At 45.5% G+C, this 16,202-nt stretch overlaps 1 protein-coding gene across 1 annotated transcript in view; it reads left to right on the forward strand.

The window, feature by feature from the left end:
* MAML2 (mastermind like transcriptional coactivator 2) overlaps positions 1–16,202 on the forward strand; it is a 212,277-nt gene that overhangs the window by 158,310 nt on the left and 37,765 nt on the right. The gene's annotated exons all lie outside the window — the stretch shown is intronic.

Consider the following 16,202-nt stretch of genomic DNA (forward strand, 5'->3'; position numbering starts at 1 on the left):
AGGCCCTGGCCCAGGCTGCCCAGAGAAGCTGTGGATGCCCCATCCCTGGAGGTGCTCAAGGCCAGGCTGGATGGGGCTTTGGGCAACCTGGTCTGGTGGGAGGTGTTGTCCCTGCCCATGGCAGGGGGGTTGGAGCTGCATGGGCTTTAAGGTCCCTTCCAACCCAAACCATTCTATGTTTCTGTGTGGTGCATCTAAGTGCCTGGGTACAAAAGGACTGAGTCAAGGAGAGATGAAATATCTCAGTATTTCTGAAAATCGGCCATCAAGTTAGATGTATAAGTATGGCTTCAATTTTCGTCTCCAAATGGAGGTTCGATTCAGAATTAGCATAAACTTTGCAGTTTTTATACATTTTTCAGTTTATTTATTTATTTATCTATTTTATCCAAGCTCTCCTCCATCAGACATTCAGATAGGCAAAGATCACTATCAATGTCAATGAGTATTTTCAGAAAACTTCTTTTAAAAGATTTAGAGGTTTCAGCAACTAAAGCAGCCAGAATTTCATTTCATTAATATTTAAATATATATAGTTTAATCCAGTTTAAAAATGCAGAGGTTTACATTCCATGCTGAGTGAGGCTGTATGTGTCGATACTTGTGTGTGATCAAAATGAGCTCATGTACACTAGAGTAGCACCTTAACACTTCACAAAATGGCAAATAGATGTAAAGGTTGGAGCTATACTTTCAAGTGTAGATCACAGGAGAAATTGATTTCACACCAGGACTTCTGAATTTGCATCTCAGCTACATTATGTGTGTCCATTTACACAGAAAGCAAATATATTTTCCTGCATGGCTTGATGCAGAGGGCAACCTTATCATTATTGAACTGGTAATCAAAATGTTATTCATAATTTCTATGTGTGGTGGTTTTACTCGGGTGGGTGGCCGAGCTCCACCACAACCGCTCTCTCACTCCCCCTCCTCAAAGAGGAACGGGGAGAAATTACGATGAAAAGGGCTCAAGAGTTGAGATAAGGACGAGGAGATCGCGCAGTAATTATTGTGACGGGCAAAACAGACTCAGCATAGGGAGATAGTAAGATTTATTGCCTATTTTATTACTAACAAGCTAGAGAGGTGAGAAACAAAGGAAAGAAACCAAAAGCACCTTCCCCCCCATCCACCCTTTTCCACCTCCTCCCCCCGAGCGGCGCAGGAGAACGGGGGAATGGGGATTATGGTCAGTCTGTAGCGCTTCTTCTCCGCCGCTCCTTCTCGGTCTTCTCGGTCACTCTTGTCCCCTGTGCTGTGGGGTCCCTCCCACGGGATGCAGTCCTTGCTGAACTGATCCGGCATGGGCTGCCCACAGGCAGCAGCTCTTCGAGAACTGCTCCAGATATGGGTCCGTACCATGGGGTCCATCCCTCAGGAGCAAACTGCTCCAACCTGGATCCCCCACGGGCAGCAGCTCCTGCCAGGTCACCTGCTACTGCGTGGGCTCCTCTCCACGGGCTGCAGCTCCGGCCCGGAATCTGCTCCAGCAGGGGTCCTCCACAGGCCGCAGCCTCCATCAGTGCAGGTCCACCTGCTCCACTGTGGTCTCCTCCACGGGCTGCAGGGTGGAACCCTGCTCCACCGTGGTACTCCATGGGCTGCAGGGGGACAGCCTGCTTCACCATGGTCCTCACCACAGGCCTCAGGGGACTTCTGCTCCGGCGCCTGGAGCACCTCTCCCCCTCCTTCTTCACTGACCTTGGCACCTGCAAGGCTGTTCCTCACTCCTCTCACTCTCCCAGCTGCTGTGTGGCACAGCGTGTTTTTTTTTCCCTGTCTTAAATATGCTCTCACAGAGGCGCAAAACAACATCGCTTATTGGCTCAGCTCTGGTCAGCAGTGGGGCCCTTACCAAACATGGGGCAGCTTCTAGATCCTTCTCACAGAAGCCACCCCTATGGCCCCCTGTTACCAAAACCTTGCCACGTAAACCCACTACACTATGTTACATAAACAACAGTAAATAAAGGTACATTTAAGTGTTGTGTTTCAAAACAATGCTCTCAAAGATCAGGAATATTCTTGGGTTTTTTTTTGCTCTCGATTCAGACTGAAGTCTCCCTTCTTGGCCATCAGTTCATTGTTGTTGAGGTTCTGTGAGAAACACAGGACAAATCCTGTAGTGAATGAGAATGACATGAAGCCTGCACTCATTCACCTGGAATTTCCCTGAAATACTCCCTGAACTTGCTCAAGAAGGCAAAGTGAATGGTAGGAACCACTGTGGTGAAAATGGAGAGCATGGACACACACAAATACACAATGCCACTGTACCACTAGAGCGTTTGCATCCCAGATACCATCTGCGATCTGTGCATCCATCTCAGGCAACATATGGAAGGGCAGAAGCACCTTCCTGATGATTAATCTGAGACTTTTCAGACAATGGGGAGGTATGGGAGAAGAGAGATGTAGAGAGATCACGAATGACTTAGGGACGGTGAACAGGGAAGAATTAATCACTGTTTCTCTGAACAGGAAAAGTTGTAGACACCTAATGAAATTGTCAGGCAGCAAAACAAGCAAGAGGAAGGGCTCTTACACACAATGCCAGGGAGCACTTACTGTTGGTGTCAGCTTTACAACATTATGAGTACCAAAAGTAGACAAAAACAGGGATTGGGCAAATTAAGGAGAAATAATTTGCCATGGGCAGTCAAACACCATGATGCAGATGCAAAGCCTTACTCAGAAAATAACTGAAGGGTAGAAGCTGGAAGATGAATTGGGAGCAGTCACAGCATACATCTCTATAGTCCTTCTCTGAACATTTTGTAGGACCTCTAAAGTTGACCACTGTAACACACAGTTTGTTTTAGAGCCACAGAAATAACGCTGCTTGATGATGGCAGAAGAGGTTATTAATGCAAAGACCATATGGGGCATGCTTTGGCAGGAGTTCGGCTTAGCCATGTCTTCCCACTCAAGCTTAGGATCACCTTAACCCACCCACCTTGCGCTGCGATGGTATTTCTGCCAGTAAGCTGGTCTCCAGTTGACCTGGCCCATTTTGACCCAGCAGCCCCAGGGCCTGTGGAAGTGGATGTATCATTGGCTTTTCAGCTGTGAGAGCAGGCACAGCGATGTGGTTGTGAGCTGCTCCTGCTCCAAGGGGTCTCTAAAGCTGGCAGCTCCAAGAGGCTGAGCACCCCCAGCAGTTTCTGCTGGCATATGTGTGCTCCCGCTGCTGCTGCCAGATCTAATGACTGCTTTCACAGAGTGGCAGAAATGTCCTGAGGAGCACAAGCAATGGAGGGGAAATGGTGATTTTCAGCCATCTATAACGGATCCAGGCTGGAATGGCATTTCATGGAGAAGCCAAAAGCAATAGTGTCAAGGTACTAGTCTTGCTCACTTCCAAAGCTTTCTTGCAAAAGATGGAGGAAATTAGATTTCTAAACTAATTATTATAGGATCCCTTTCAAGTAGAGTATGTAAAGCCCCCATAATATTAGTGCCCGCTTTTCACATTACGTTCAGAAGACTTCTGCTGGTTATTAGGATGATCTGTGGAAACAGTGACAAAGATACTATTTACTCCTCCCTGCTATTGCAAGTTCCTGAGCAAAGGTTTGAGGTCTAATTCTTATTGAAGCTGAGATCCCATTTATGTCATTAGGACCTTAGAAAGGGGCCTGTAATAGAAGGAAAAATTAATTACATGTTCAGGCCTCTTCGGTGTAACAGAAACTTAGTATTAATAAGAATCAGGCTTTAGGTGTTCCAAATGCTCTTAAAAAAAAAAAAAAAAAAAAAAAAAAACAATGTGCAAAGTAAACTCCGAGTTATTAATTCAAGAGCAGCCTGAGCAGCAGGAGTGGTGAAGAAACCCGATATATCCATCAATCAGCGCTGCGGAACCCTGTTTGTTTGCACTAGTTAAAGAGTGATGAATAGGTCCTCTGTGTAAAACATTCGTCTACAGTGTGAGAGGGTAATAAATTATGTTTGTTAATTTTATATGCCATACGTATAAAAATCACTAAAAATGGTTAATAGTCTGTAATGGTGACAGAGAGCTCTGGTGCTGCAGGAACCTTAACTTGATGCTTTTTCATCTCCATGAGAGAAGTTCTCTTCTGGTATTTCCTGCGTTTCAGGCAGTGCAAGGCCTGCAGGAAGAATTTTGCCTTCTAATCACTCAGGTTCACAGCTGTCTCACTGGACTACGTTTATCCAGAAGTGATGCTTCTCACCTGTACTAATAAAGCAACGTTACCCAAGCAGTCAGCAGAGAGAGGCAGGGAGCAGCAGGAGGACGGGCTCCATCCTCACGAGGTGCCAGCAGAGGAGATGTGACTTGGGTTTTGGGGCAAACTGTGAACCCAGCCTTGGAGCACCCAGCACGGAGCAGTGAGGGTTTGGTCTCAAACCACCCCATTCTGGCACGGCAGGACAACCTGCGTGGACTACCCACACACCTTAGCTTGGCGTTTCCCAGGCTTCTTTCAACCTGCAGTCATCAGGCACAGTTTTTTAAGGTTAGAGTGCTACAATTCAGTTCCTCTTCATCTGCATGAGCTCTTCCTACCTTTGGCTGTAAGCCTGATCAGGACGACTCTTTGCATGTACACATCTTGCCTTCTGTCATACGACTACACCATTACATACACATTTTTACATCCACCACTGCTGCAGCCAAGGCTAAGTGAAGGCAAGTGCAGGCTCAGTCATGCTCATATACACTGAAGTTGCTTTCCAGAGACCTTTCCTCTCTAGATAAGCCAGTTGCTGCTGTCTTGTGCGTACTGCCAAAGGGTACAAAGTCTGCAGTGACACTAAGCAGTGCAGACAAAAGTATGCTTGAGTATTTTTTAAAGCATTGTCTCAGAGGACAAGGGCAGCTTGAGAAACTACTTTGCTTTCCGGAAGCTTGCTTTACGGCAGTATTTATTTCTCAAGTCCGTGCAGCGAGGAAATGAGCCTAATGCATGAGAACATCGCCATGTTATTAAACGGTGGTGTAAAAGCTGCGCTGACTTTCATGGGAATTAGGTCCTTTGCCAAAAACGAGATGCCTGAGTTCCCCCCTGGGACTGCATCCTACTTTGGAGGGAACAGAGGAAGTTGCAGAGAGCGGTCGGAGCAGGCAGCGGGAAGGATTGTGCCTTCGTGGCAGCGCGTTGGGAAGGATGGAGGAGCAGTAGGTGCTCACTGGCTGATGCCACAAGCATTGTAGGGGCTGAGGCCAGCAGCCGCATGGTGGCCCTACCCTGGCACCCCAGGCTGCTGCTTGGCTCTCACTTGGCTGTTGCTCTCGTTCATGGGTGCAAATCCAAAATAATTGCACTGACACCCACATACACATTGCAGGGTGCTGGGACAGAGGGCAGAGACCTGTACACGCAGGACAGCACAACGTGGAAAATACTGGAAAATCTTTGCTGATGGCAGCAGATGTTAGCACCACGTTTTGTACACTAGTCTGTACATTAAAAACGAATGTAAAAATAAGACCAACTTTGTTTGACTTGCTAAATACAAATCATTTCAAACCCCCCTGTCAGCAAAAAGTAATTTTTCCTAGCTATTTTTATTTTATCGGGAAAAGGGAGAACTCATTAACACGGGTGTTTTGAACTGTAGTTTAATAGAACGCAGACTAATGCAGTTCATTAAAATATACATGTTTGATGTTTGAGGTAATGTTTGCACAAATCCTTGGGGAGAGGATACTGTAAAGCTGAAATGATGTTTTTCACAGCCAAATGGCATAATCTCATTACCAAAGTTTTGTGATCAAGATGAAAGGCACACTTAGTAATTGCAAGGGATAAACATTTTTTTTTTCTTCGTTTCTGCCCTTATTACTCATGGATAACAGAGCCAGTGCAGACTGTCACATTTTCTTCTTTCCTTTTCTTTCTTCTTTTCTTTACCACCCACTTCGTTTGTGAATCACCAGCAGTGTCTATGGACTGGATATAAGGAATGAGAGAAACGTGTTTGCCTATTTCATGGCAAAACAACATCCTGAAGAGATGCGTTTGCCAAGATGTAGCCTGGAGATGCAGATGCTGCACGGAGGGGAAAAAAAAAAAGTCTGAAATTCCTTTCCCTGACTTTCCTCCAGCTTCTAACTTTCTGACGGGCGGCTAGGCATGCTGTGCCTCAGCTTCTTCCCGTTGGAGAACCCAGGTTATTTCAAGGCAATGCTCAGACCCAGTAGAGCTAATAGAAACCTTGCTTCTCATAGTTACCTTTTGACCCTCGGAAGCATCTGATTTTACACTGAAAACTATGGATTTAAGAGATTTGAAGGAGGAATTGTACGTCTGCCAGAAAAGTGTAGCACTTCTAAACATTCCTCTGACCACATTGTCTTTGGAGTGGAAAAAAAATCCTTACCTGGTTTACAGACTATGGGAACAATCCTTCTTCACTCTTAGTTCATTTCTTCTGTAATGGTAATTGGGGTGGCCTTGGGGCTGTATTGTTACAGAAACCTCTGAAATGAAACCATGACACAGTCAGAGCACTGGACCTTGATGTGATCTGGTGAACTTTCATTTGATGTGTTCTGGTGGACACTTTATTGTGTACCCACCGACAGTTTTGGTTCAGAATGCCAGATAAATTGCACTGTATTTTATTTTATTTTATTTTTTTCCTGCTGCTGCTTTATGCTGGCATGTCGTAGTTGTAAATGAGGCCTCTAAATCAGGTACTGACGCTGCTCCCATGTCCTAAATGATTATATGACCCTTTAGGATTGAGCGATGTGTTAATCTTTTCTAATTATGCTATACTGTATCTATCGCATTCAAACACGATCACGAACAGGGCTGTTTCTGCTCCCATAGACGCAGGTGGCAGAAGGCCAGCAGGAGCTGCGCCAAGTCCCATTTGCAGCCCAGTGACCACGTGTTTGGGGGAAAATTGAGGAACTTACGTTCATGGAAGACACAAGAAATAGAGAAGGTGGTTATCTCAGGGACGGGAGCAGTACGAGATCTAAAATGATGTTTTGAGGTTTCTGCTTCTCTTGCTATATGATTCCTCATTCCTCTTGCAAATTTATAGTTTTCACGCAACTGAAAAAAAAATTCATTATGAAGGTGAGTTTGATTAGATTTTACAGTTGACAGCTAGTAAAGCTGTGTGAAAAATTCATACACACTAAAACTTTCCTCCTGGTGGGAAATTCCACTTTTTACTGGAGCAAAAGGCATATTTTCCTCACCATAAGCAGAGAGGGAGGATGAGAACTTGTCCTCGCTCATCTCAACATTGGCTTTAACCAGAGAACTTTACGTGAGTGATGGTGCTGTGATATAAAGCCGTGACTCAGGAATGTGCCCAGCTGGGTCCTCACTGCCACAGTGGCTGTGTAAAAGCAAATTGAATTAGTTGTAGAAATCACAATCACTCCTCATCTTGAAGTTCCTGAAGTTCCCAGAGGGACGTACAGGTGCTACCGGGTAAATAAATCCAGTCCCATGAAACTGCGATACGCAGTGGTCTGACCCCCAGCTCCATGGTGTATCTCCATGGTATTGCTAGCACAGCAATGCTGGCTGCAGCAGCGAGCACCTACCACCATCCCTTCTCCTCCAAGCTGTTCACAGCACTGGCTGAAGCACTGGGGTGGATACATCCATGCTGACAGAAGAGCATTGTTATTGGCTTAGTTTGTGTCACTCAGCAGCAGGAAAACTGCAAGCAGAAGAACTTGGGTCGTCATTTAGGACTAGAGGGAATGGTCTCAAGTTGTGCCAAGGGAGGTTCAGGTTGGAAATGAGGAGACATTTCTTCTCAGAAAGAGCGGTCAGGCATTGGGACGGGTTGCCCAGGGAGGTGGTGGGGTCACCATCCCTGGGGGTGTTCAAGGAAAGGTTGGACGTGGTGCTTAGGGACATGGTTTAGTGGGTGATAGTGGTGGTAGGGGGACGGTTGGACCAGATGATCTTGGATGCACCAGCATCATACAGATTCCCAGGTTCAGCCCTCGTGTCTCACTGTGTCGTGCCTCTCCAGAGGCAGGTCGGTGTTTCAGGGAGTGTGAAACGGGGAGCAAGTTGCTGGCAAAGCTTCTCAGATGGATTTATGACCCTCGTGAAGTGTATGCACTGCAGGCTGGAGGGTTGAGGGCAGAAACCAGGCTATGGGCAAGCTGTGCTGCCGGGGACACACCACGCTGTGTGCTCAGCGGCTCCAGCAGCCTGGTCAGAGGCCTTGCCATGGCCCAGCTCGGTGTTCTGAGCCATCTCCCTGCACATGACTCAGGCATGAGACCAATACACCAGACGAGTTTGGTGTGACTCAGCTCCGTGGAGCTGTCTAATGCTGGAGGGAGCTGTACATGAAAGCTATTGTGTGCTAAAAGCTTGCGAAAATGAGAACTCAGCCAGTACTTTTTTTTTTTTTTTTTTTTTAATGAAGATGCTCAGGCAAGACAGAGGTCAGGTTTTCTAGAGCTCTCAGCTTGACAGCTGTCTCTCAGATGCATGCAACTTGATTTTAGCAGCCAGCACGCACCTGCCATATCCACCTCTTCCAAAGGCCTCGGTGCCAAGAGTCAAAAATGGGAGCTTTTGAAAAGCTGATCCAGAGCTGCTAGTGGCTGTCATCCCAGGTTTGATGCTGAGTAGCTACAGCTTGAAAGGGTGGATGGATGACTGGCTCACGTAACCAAGAGCTGCTACAGAGGCGTTAGCTACAGACTACTTACTGCTGCTTAAGCACTCCGTTTAGGCCTCATTGAAGTGTCTTCAGAGAGGGGTTTGGACTGTTGGCAGCTGGAAGAATTCAGTGATCCCAGCCAGCAGGAATCTTGAAGCTGAAACTTAATTTGATTCCAGCCCTTGGCAGCAGGTCTCTATCATAACCCGATGCAGTCACCCCTGGAAGGAGGAACAACTGTATTCTTTTGTGTTAGAAGGAGATCTGTTGGAAGAATGGGAAGAAGAAAGTAGAGAAAATAAAGGAGCAGAAGAATGAGTCTCTGTCTTGTCTACGTTTCCGTTTGCCTTCCAAGTTACAAGGTTTTTGGAGAAAATCATTTAAAATAAGTTTCTGACTATATGTAGCCCTATTGCAACACTCATTTCGAGGCCAGAACTTCACTGGTTATGGACAGAAAGGAAGGGAATGAAAAAGATACCTTCTTACTCAACTGATTTGTCCCCAGTGTGCATTATGAGTCATATCTGCTTATTTTGCTAACAGAAACAAGTTTTTACTCTTATTTTCCTTTCCTATTAGCAACGCATAGCGCTTACAGCTAAGGGAGGGCTCACTAGATCATACTCTGGCTCTCAGATCAACAACAGAATAGTTAACTACATTTTTTTTTATTGTGATGATGCACAAGCTAGAATAACACAGTCTGACTTTCAGGCCTCAGGTAATGTTCACAGACCTGGCAGCTAGAAGACACAAATGAGAGATTTTGCAATGGAAAGAAAATGTAGTCCCAGCCCTCTCAATACCCATGCTCACGGCAGCCACTATGCAAAAACACGGCTATATAAAACCCCACAGATAGATCAACAGATTGCTCGGGAAAAACAAAACCAAAACCAACAAACCGTGGGACAAGTCCTAGCCTACCCTTAGTAAACCCTAAGCCAGTTCATGCCCTGTCTGAGGACAGATATGTGGTCTTGGGTGGGCGGAAACAAAGCTGAAAAGGAAGGCGATGAGGCTCAGCGAGAGGTCATATAAAAGGTTTAATGGTTTTTTTATGGTCCCAAGCCCAAGTGTACATTCACTCTACCAAGCATCACCAGCTGGCTTTTGGTGCCGGAGGGATGCCCTTGTCTCCCTCCCCAAGAAAATCTCCATAGCTGGACCTGGGCCATGCTAATGGCTTTGTGAATGATAAAGTAAATGGTAAAGTTGGTTGATATGTCAGGTTCATGCCAAGAGAGTCCGGCAATTGCATTGACTCGGCATTGGCAGCCTAAGGGCCAAGGACCCCAATCTGTTTTCAGCAGGAGAGGAAGATTTACCAAAACTGGCTGGCTAAACTGTGTTAAAGGCAAGTTATTATCATAGGATTATGGCAATTTCTTATCACCAGAGCAGAAGATGCCAAATCCCACTGTTAAATCTGCCTTTTCTGTTTGTTGCTAACCAAAACAGATCTTATTTAACCAGGGAACTAAGCTGGGCTAGTAGGTAGCATGAACTTTATACTCATTTTATTACCTCTATCAATTCAGCTTTCCATAAGTATCATATATGTGGACGGATGCTGGTGCCAGCAGTCTTTTTCCCCTCCGGTTTCTATAGAGCCGTTCACATGCATGCTATGTACACATATTTACATTCACTAGGAAACGCTCCCCATGGAGGTTGCTCCCAAGCACGCTGCCAGCACATAGCAGAGGTGAAACCACGAGGCCGCAATAAAAAGTTTTGCCCTTGAGGCGAAATAGGGATGGAGACAAAAAGCATTTATCATTTCCTGTCACTATTATTGTCTCGTGGTTCCTCCTCAGCTAATGCCAGACCTCTGGCAGTGGAGCGAGGAGGGATGGGGGAGCTCATGCTGTGCGTCCATTGAATTAGCAGTTGGAGGAAGAGGTTTCCAGTACCTCCTCGAAGAATCGGTTAGAAGTAAACCTCAGGCAAATCTCCTGCTCTTTAGGTAGGTCCCTTTAAAGGGTAGGATTTGCCTTGGGAATTATTTTATTTGGTTTAACTGAATGGTTTCAATTCATTCAATTAAATGCACTGAAATCTGCAGTGTCATCCTATGGACTGCAGTCAATGGGAACCCTTCCAGTGACTGACTCCAATGGTTGCCGTTCTATAAAATAATTTCTCTTATTGTAGTTATTTAATTTAGTTAGTTGTGTTAAAGATTTATGGCTTAGAAAAAAAAATCTCTTGCTTCTTGGATTTAATACTAATGCTAAAATTAAAATTATACATTCTAAAAATCATGTTTCACTGAAAGACTTAATTCCCCTATCAAACCAAATGAAACACCAGTGAAGTCTAAGCTCTTCTAATGTTTATCAGATGTGGAGGCAACTTTAATACGTACCAGAAATAGAAGAAAGAACTCCTTGCTATCAGAATGAGAATTTAAAGTTTCCCTCCATAGATTATCTGCCTTTCAAAGCTGAATGTGTGATTTAGACTGGAAAGAGACCCACCACCAAACAACAAAAACATAACCCTCAAAAAAAAATTGAAATATCAGTGTCTCCACAAAACTTTGATGATTTGAAAACAATATGCTTGACCCTTTCAAAATGCGCATCCTCGCTCCGACAACAGCAGCACTTTTATTTTTGTAGCAGCCCCAAATCTGACCAGGCAGTTCTCTCTCCCACTGACATCACTGAATCGTGGATCAATGCAGGTGTGCTGGAAGCTTGAGATGAAATACCTTCATGCTCATATCTATACATTTGCCTAAGTGTACTCATAAGAATAATCCAATTACCATCAGACCCTTTTGCTTCACAGTGTAACTACAAGAAATTATGCACGGTTACCATTTCACACTTCTTATTTAAAGCAGATAAAGGTGAGCCAGGTCACAAACTTGATGTCCTCAATGCACTCAAATATGAAGTAAATGGCAGTCAGTTTACTAAAATTCTACATATTTTTGTACTCATTTATAAACTGATATTTCATTGCGGTATTTCCTATGTGTATAACAACCAGAACTACTCATGCACATACTGCTTTAGCTGAAAGTGCTGCAAAAGTGTTTTAGTTACCTATCCCTAAAGAGTTGCCTTTGGGGTGGCATCAAGTTGAGGGGACAACAATTTCTCAGCTAGCACCAACTTGATCCCTTGCTCTTGTCTTCCTGTGCCCTGACCAAATGCTCTTGTAGGGCATTTCTCTGCCCTGGTATTGCGATGCCCTCTCTGGCATCTTTGTGCACCCCAAGCTACAGGGAGAACCATGGATGACATGGTTTTGCTTAGCCTCATTTTTCACTCCTGCTTTTAGTACAAGAAGTGGTCCCAGCCATCCTGTAGCTCTCAGCGTTTTGCATTTTTGGTATAAGCTTTTGTTCTTTCATACTTTTGCAGTGATGAGGGAGCAGGGTCTTCCTGCCAGACGTGTATGCATAAGCAAAACTATGTCAGGCTTTAAAGGCTGAGCCCAGGACAAAGCATTCCCAGGAAGATCTGTTTCATGCACTTCTCTTCTGAAGTACATTGATTGTGAGGCATTAGAATGGGGAGGAATATCTTTTCACTTGATCATTCGTGGCCAAGAGGTTTCTTGTAAACTTGATTCACTCTCTTGTCTCCAGACTTTTTATTCTTCTATCTCGCTCCTCATTTGAAGTAGCAATCTGCTACTTATCCTGAAAACAGTTCTTTCCAGGCCAAAGGAAATGGTATGAAGCTGCTTTTTCCTTCTCCCAGGCCTGCGGCCAGGACAACTGAGTCCAGAATCTCGCTACTGAGTGTCAGATGCAAAGTCCCAACAGGGACGGATGCTGTCCAACTCCACGACCCGATTCAGACGTGGGGAGATGATGTCTTTCCCCAGCTGCAAATGTCTTGTTGCCTAAGGAAAAGAACTAGTCCACTATTTTACTGTCAAAACAGAAAAGAAATCTGGTGAATTATTTTCCATAAAGTTTATTTTATTACTTACCTGGCTGGCTGGGTGATGACTCTTAGGAAGCTCATGACTTTTCTTCTTTGCAGTTGCTTTTTGGGGTGATGGGACCCCTTTGAGTCAGTAGGTCTCTGTGATCACCCTCGAGCTAGAAAGGCAAGGAAGAAAAGAAAGAATTAAAATTCTGTACAAAGGTCAGAGAAAGCTTAAAGCCTGCAACTTGAAACCACTGGCATGGAGCTGCGGCACTTCATATTTCTGCTGGGAAGGGATTCCGCTTGCAGAATCAGAATAAAAGAAGTTCTTGTGAATCCTCAGAGCGAGTGCAGTGACACACAAAATTATACATGTGCGTGTATACACATCCACATGCATGCTTGATGTATATGTGTGTGCATATAGTATGCATATAAAGGCAGAAATCTTTAGGGGTAGTTTTCGTTTGAAATCCTTGCTTACTCCTGGGTGATTAAAGAGGATAATAATAACAAAAAAATACCCTCAAATGGGGATTAAATCCTCAGGAGAAGAAGTGCTCCATTTATTGGAGCCTTGCTTATCTTGCACAGAGTAAGGGGATTATGCGATTGCTTTTGTGTTTGAACGATTGTGGCTAGACAGTTTCTGACATAATAGACTTGCCTACCGAAATAGAAACATTACTGTTATATAGATTTGCAGCTGGCTGCAGAAACGCATTTGTCTGAACAGAAATGTCCCTTGTAACTCGCTGAAACACTTGCTCTGACTGGGGAAGCCAGGCCTTTGGGGGAAGACATACACTGCCTTTTGTTGCGCTCGCGAGACGATGTAGCCTCCGGAGGCACCAGTGCTGGCACGCCGCGCAGAAGGGACCTGAGTTCATAAGCCCTTTTGAATTGAAAACGCAACCCAGCACTGAGGCTGAGTATGTTAAAAAAAAAGCTGGCTTTTGGGATGTGTTACTAACGTGCAACAGCACTAAGCCCAGAGGTTGGGTCGTAGAGGAGCACAGCGGAGTTACATGGTCAACTGTCCCGGCCTGTCCCTAAAAATAGTGTTTGGAAACACTTCTGTGCCACAGCCCCATCTCTCTGGGCATGCAGAGGACAGGCTCCTTTGTGATAAGCTTCGATAAGCTTTGTGTTATCAGCTTTGATTACTGCTTGTGAGAATTTGGGCAGCGGGGCACCCTGCTCCCCACCTTGCTTTGCTAATCAGGCTGCACCGTGCGCTCTCCTCCAGGGCTGCCCGTCTGCATTTTCTGGGCACTAATGCCCTGCTTCCCTCTGGTATCATGATCAGAAATGAGCTCCTGAGTGTTGGAAGCAACTTTTAGAGGAGCAGGAGGGAGTATTTGCACCCCTTTCCAGCAAAGGACGGGAAGCCCCTCGCTAAAGGTCACACTGAGGCATGCAGGGCAGGGCTCGGTTCCTCTCGCTGTGCCCCCTGCGTTCCCTTGGGGCACTGGTTTCCCCACTCCGGTAGGTCAGCAGATCCCATGTGAAGGCAGAGATGCTCCCATCTGGAGTAACCGCATGGCAGCAAAACCAAAAATCATTGGGAAGGAACAGCATGGGAGGGATGTGCCCCACGGTGCAGCTCCCTGCGGGACAGCTGAGCCCAGCCACCCCTTCCTAGATGGAGCACGCTCATCTGCCAGAGCATCTCTGAGGCAGCCCAAAGCCACAGAGGAGGGTTAAAAAGGGACAGCAAAGAGTTAAGGTGCTTGGGCCATCGCAGCCACATCAGAGCTACTCTCCTTTCCTGTTTTCATTCATCTCTGGCCACTTCCACCAACACACCCACTCCCACCCCTTCCCATAACCTGGCCACTTTGTTTGGCAAAGACACTAACTTCTGCACTGTTTCTTTTAGTGTGCTTTTTTTTTTTTTAAAAAAAAAAAAAAAGTATTATTATTTTATTTTTTAAGATTATGTCATTTAAAAATCATTTCACTTCTAAAAATGACAATAAACTTTACACTTTCCTGCTGTAAAACAGGCCAGTGCTGTCACTAGTCTGCTCATTCGCGGGGATTTATGGCCCCGTGTCTGATGTGATGCAATCCTCTCAAATGAAAAATCATCACGACTGAGCCCATAGCACAAAGAGACGATTTAAGAGGAACGGGAATAATTAAGGCTGCCCCTTACAAGCCCAGCACAAAGACATTTCTCAGAGCAGCCTGAACTGTTAGTGAATAGGCAGAAGGGGATCTTAGTTTTCCAAGACTGAAATCTCCCCTAGTCCCCACCACATCTGTGAGTGAAGGCAAGCCTGTGTCTTTGGATTTCAGCAGGTGCTTGGGGGAAAAATGGCACTGCCATCCTGGGGGGATTTTTCCTCCCTGAGCCCTCCAGACCTTGCCAAGCCTTTCTTGGAGAGAGGACAACGCTGAGCCTGTGCTGGATGGTTGCAGCACCCGCACAGCTCCGCATCTCCCTGTTTTCAGGTGTTTCCTCAGGAAAGGACCTAGAGCATCCTGTGGTCCTGCTTGTTTGCATAATTATCAGGTAGGACCTCAGTTCGGCCACATCCATCAAATCGTCCTTCTCTTGTTGCTGCTGTCTCTCTGGGGCCCCTGCCTTGAGTTTGGCATCCGTGGCTTTGGAGACTGCTGCTTCCAGGACTCCTCTGTGAGCTGCTCAGGAAGCTGGGAAGCACCCTGGTGCCAGTCCAGGGCAGGGCTCTTCTCAGTGCCCACAGCCCAAAACCAAGAGCTGGTTTTGTAATTGGTCTCAGAGACTGCAACCTTCTGTGTTAAACCTCCCCAATATCTCTCTTCCCCAAAGGTTGTGGGACTGGGAGGCTGCATCTTGGCACCCTCCTCTCAGGGACCAAGACACCAGTCACACCTCCTGCTGTGCTGCTGGTGCCTCAGGAAGGGTCCTGTGGTGCTCTGATCTTCACCTCTGGCTTTTTGCTGAGGCACTGAACTGCCTTCGGGGTGCAAACCTGTCCAGCAAGTGTACTCCTACCCATTTATTACGTGCTCAAAATCAGAAAGTTGATTGCAATTAAAACTCAAAAAAAGCCACTTAAAGAAGAGAAAAAGCCATCTATAACCGAAATAATAATGTAGTCTATTTTTTGAAGTCCCCACCAAGACAGTTTCCCCAGAAATTCAGGGGATTTTAAACTGCCACTTTAAATGAACCACAGTAGATGCTCCAAAACAGGCACGTGTTGCATTAGCAGCTCCTGCTGTTGAGCTACTGTCGCTTCGGGAGTGGAATTCGTGCCCAAAAGTTAAAGGAAATGACCACTCCAGCTAAATGACAGGGTGGTAATTTCAAAAACACACAACTTTAGGTTATCTGCCCATCTTCAACTGAAAAAAATGACCAGTGATTTCAACAGGAACAGACTTTGGCAGAAAGCTTTTATAAAATTTCACTCATTATCTAGAAATGTGACCGAACTAGCAAAAACATTGTAGAGATCCAATTTATATTTACACAAGATTTTGTACTAAATGTTATATATTTTTTTTCATCTGCAGTTTCTGGCACGTCTTTGTCTGTCTTTCCAAGAGGGCAGCTCCAGATTATAAAAGCCTTAGGTCAACTTGTGGCTGAAAGCACTCTAAGATCATTGTCTTTGCAACACCGTGCACACAAGTGGTGCAATTTAATAACGATAATAAATGTACCAAATCTGAGAAGTG

This window comes from Cygnus atratus, chromosome 1 (genome assembly GCF_013377495.2).
Source record: "Cygnus atratus isolate AKBS03 ecotype Queensland, Australia chromosome 1, CAtr_DNAZoo_HiC_assembly, whole genome shotgun sequence".
Taxonomy (NCBI): Eukaryota; Metazoa; Chordata; class Aves; order Anseriformes; family Anatidae; genus Cygnus; species Cygnus atratus.